The sequence below is a fragment of the Myotis myotis genome, unplaced genomic scaffold (assembly GCF_014108235.1).
Source record: "Myotis myotis isolate mMyoMyo1 unplaced genomic scaffold, mMyoMyo1.p scaffold_m19_p_9, whole genome shotgun sequence".
Taxonomy (NCBI): domain Eukaryota; kingdom Metazoa; phylum Chordata; class Mammalia; order Chiroptera; family Vespertilionidae; genus Myotis; species Myotis myotis.
Genome location: NW_023416401.1, coordinates 41,452,110 through 41,456,346, shown reverse-complemented (window position 1 = coordinate 41,456,346; position 4,237 = coordinate 41,452,110). Strand labels below are relative to the sequence as shown.

Sequence of the window (4,237 nt, the reverse complement as noted above, 5' to 3'; positions counted from 1 at the left end):
AATTTCCTTCTTTTCATTCAAATTTGTGTTAACTGTTTTCCTTACCTCCCAGAATTTATAAGATAGTGACATTGTGCTTCGTGGTAAAAATGGAACAGGTGAGGGTGGCTCTGGAGGTCATTGTGCTGTACATCTGGTGACCATTGCTCTCAAAGCAGAAGTCAGGACACTGTCTGTGTCACAGACAGACTGTGGCCCAGCATTCTGAGCTGGTGGAAACCATGGATCTTGAGCCAAATCTGTTGACGGCCTTCACTTGTCAATACGGGTTTATGGGAACCCGGCCATCTTGCTCGCTGGCCCGGGGCGTGTGGCCACAACAGCAGAAGTGAGTAGCTGTGACAGAGACCACATGACCCGTGAAGCCTAAAGGATTTGGTGTCTGTCCCTCTACAGAGGAGGCTTGCCTGTTCCTGGTTGTGAGTGTGGACTGTCGTGACCCTGGGCTTGCTATGAGGAAGGGTGCATCCAGAAAGGAACATCTGTTCTCACATGAGGACATCAACACTAACCCAGATGCCAGTGGTGGAGAGCTGGCTGGAAGCCGAGATGTAAGGAAGTACTATCCAGACACTCTTTTGGGTCACTCTCACCGTAGACCTCGGAAATGGGCAAACCCAGGAGGCGGTATTTAAGTTTGGAAACCAGTCCCATAGCTGGTCCCCAGCCCACACATTAAGACTTCGTTCTCCAAAACCGGGCCATGGCCCACCTGGGCCTCTGTGCGTGTGTTTGCTCCCAAACTATGTGAAATAAGAAAGAAAACAAAATCTCACTCCTTGAGAAACGGTACAACCTAAACCTGATGAGAGGACAATTAGGACTTTAATTTTCTTCTTCTTGGGCAATAGGCAAACTCAAATGGACTCACTCTGCTGTCAAACTAGGCGGCCATGAGTTTATGTAGCTGAGAGGTCTGCTGAATTTTTACTCTTAACTAAGCATGCAAGATGAGTACCAAAATCATTACATTTATGTGTTTTTAATGGCTTGTCTGGGTTGTTTTGTCCATAGCTGGTGACGGAGCTGAGCACTAGCCAAGCGTTTTAGAATTCACACAGCTCTGTTTCAACATAATAATTTGACAATACCTGGGGCTCCTGCCATTCCTGGAGGTTATGTTTTTGAGTCTCACAGCACATCAGCATAGCAATCAGCTGGCCGGCGGTCCTTGTGCTGGAATGAAGGGCCCACGAGGTCCTCGCCACCCCTGCAGGTGAGGGGGGTGGGTGCTGGCACAATGCTTCATTTTACCTGGAAGCCCACTCTCGATCGGGTCTTTCAAGGGGAGTGGAGCAAACCCTCCTCTCGCCGCCCTTGCTGCTCTTTGCAGTTTTCTGATGAAAGCCCTTCTGTGCGGCTGCTCAGCCAAGTCGGTTTGTAATTGGCTGTTATTTTGCTGTTGTTGTCAATGGAATCAAAATGTGTCCAGTTGTGCCCGTACACGCTGTCCCTTGACACAGAAAACTGAACGGGAATCGCCCTGAGGTGGGCAGAAGCGGGAAATTTGCAGCACTTCCTAGTTATTGGAAAAGGCACTTGATCGCAAATACCAGTCAGTGATTGCTCCTTTCGAGAGCTTTCTGTTTATCATCAGCATTTATGAGCCATGATGTTTCTGATCCTGATGTTTAAAATCTCAGCTTCAGTTCTCAAGGAAAAATTAAAATTAAACAAATTAAAATTAGTCATTTAAAAATAGGGATGGCCTTGTGTTTGAAAAAGAAGTCATAATTGGGTATTTGATCTATTCTGAGTTAATTTTTGTATGAGTCCAAATAGTAGCCTAGTTTCATTCTTTTGCATTTTATTAACCAATGTCACCTGAATAAATTTAATTTAAAAATATAAGTAATAAGATAATATGAAAAATTTGGAAAAATACAAGTAAATAAATGACAAGAAATATTTTGTGATTTTGGCACTGAGGAACAGTACAGCTTTTGACAAAGCACTCACACATTTGGTTTTTTAGTAGGCATACATATATTTGATATTTCAATGTCAGTAATATGAAAGTGAATTTCCAGTTTTCCTGGGAAAAGACTAATTATTGTTTTGAATGAGCCTGATGTTTTAAAATGTGTTCAGCATTAAAGAAATCCCATAGGGAAGGTGGGGAGTCAGTGGTTATTCCTGTGGAGGGCTTGTTTTCTCTAATCTGCACTTTCTTTGCCGTCTCTAATGGGCTGTTCCCTCTCTTCCGGCATGTCAGGAGGCTGTCCCTGAAATTGGAGCTGAGCCACCCAGCAACCTGGGGTACCCCGTGAGGGGCAGTCAGCACAAACACAGATGCCCTTGTGTTCAGGAACGAGGTCAGTGACTCTTCCTTATGAAAATATGTTTTTAGGACAAGAAGAAAGGATATGCGTGTGTGTGTAAGAATACATGCCAAGCCAGTGTGTAGGAAGACACGGTCACCAGCGTGTCTATACACAGGGTCCCTGACGGGAAGCAAATAAGATATGGCTGACAGCTTTCGGAAATAACAGGCGGCTTCTATATTCCAAAAAGTCAGTGATAGACTGCTATTGTAGAATTAGTGAGACAAGTAGAGTTTCATCTAAAATGGGGGTTGGTAGTGTTTCTTTGCAATATGTTTATATTGATGTAAATACTTATGAATATTTATGTTCTTTGTTTATGTTCTTTGGGGTAATGCTGAGCCATTTACCTACAGTTAATGCTTAGTCTGTGAAAGGTTTTCTTTTTGAGAATTAAAAAAAATGTTAACAAAAAGGGCCATTGTGTTTGTAGCCCCTTTATCGATCTTGGATGATCCTAAAATAATCTCCTGGGTTTGAAATTGGAAAAATCAGTTCCAATATTGCATGTGTGTGTTTTTTTCTATCGTTTGCAAAGTACAGAATTTTATGATAGTTTGGTTATTTTTAGTGTTTTGTTTTTTGCAAATCTGTTTCAGTCTTTCTGTGACTATGTATGTTAATATGCTGAGGAAAACCTGTGAAATGTTACCTGTTGACCTATATGGACAAAAAAACGTTTCTTTCCTGTATCCCAAATATGAAAGGTCACTCAGACCTATAGAAATGTGTTTAAATCCATAAAGTTTTCCTACCTGATATTTAATTTCCTAAACATTTTTACAGGTAGATTCGGATGGCCATTGTCAAAGCAGTCTCTGAATGGCTAATTCCCTCTTCGTTCCCCCCCCCCGCCCCCCCCCAATATTGCACCTTCAAGAATTTTACCCTCTGCCATTTTTTCTTTTTTAGATTCAAAAAAAAAAAAAAAAGTCTCTTTGCTCTCTGCGATTTTCAGATTCAAAAAGCATTTGGCTGGTGCTTGGCAGCCCAGGTATCTGGCTGGAGAGGCAGTGGCCTGGCCAGTGTTTGTCCTTTCTTCTTGTTTGCAGCAGCCCAGCCTGCTTGTTCTGACCACCTTTGTACCTGGATTCCAAGCAAAGTGGGTGTGAAGGAGACTGCCCTGGTCCTTACCTGTGTCTGGGAACTGATCACAGACACTTTCCTGGCCACACCCCCAGGCAGTGACTGGAGGTGGGCTTCTTGCCGAGGAAGGTCCAGAGGGGCCCACAGAGAACCTGTGGGTCAGGCTTCAGGAGCAGAGGCAGAACAAGGAGGCTGCGGCGCTGCTGGCAGCCACTAGATGGCAGTCCATCCCCCGGGATGCAGTGACCAAGCTGGCCAGAAAGGATGCTGCCCATGCAGTGCCAGGAGCAGGAAGTGCCAGAGTTGAATGGGGTGCTCCAGGCTCTGATGACCCCCGTGGTTTTCAGTGTCGGCTCTTCTCAACCACACCTCAAGCCCTAGGCGTCACAGTAGAAGCCACTGGGTTTGGGTTTTACTTCCAGATTTCAAGTGATGGAAGCCTGTATTGTAATCTAATGTGAATTACAATGCAGTTCTTATGCGGGCTAGCTGGGAATGTTGATGTCTCATTCAGGAATAGTCAGTCATGCTCTGTTCCCAGGGAGGTCCACAATGTCTGCTTAAGGGCCGCCACATGGCTCTGTAATGTGGATTGAGATAGTTAATGGCTTTTTATTTGTGTATGTGGCTTGTACTAAGATTTTTACTGGGAGCCTTTGACTATTGATTCTTTTATTTCTTAAAAATACTTGTGTAGGTAAAAAAAATTACTAATGATTTGAGAAACTTGTATTATTTCTTTTTCCTCTCTGAATCACAAGGTTAAACGAATGGGTGAAATATATAAATATATAACTGAAAGAAATTTACCAATATTTTCTTGGCAG

General features: G+C 43.5%; 1 pseudogene; it reads left to right on the top strand.

Annotated features, from left to right (window-relative positions):
* The first annotated feature begins 221 nt into the window (after nt 1–221).
* Nucleotides 222–3,871, top strand: LOC118663131 (annotated as a pseudogene).
* Nucleotides 3,872–4,237: the final 366 nt, after the last annotated feature.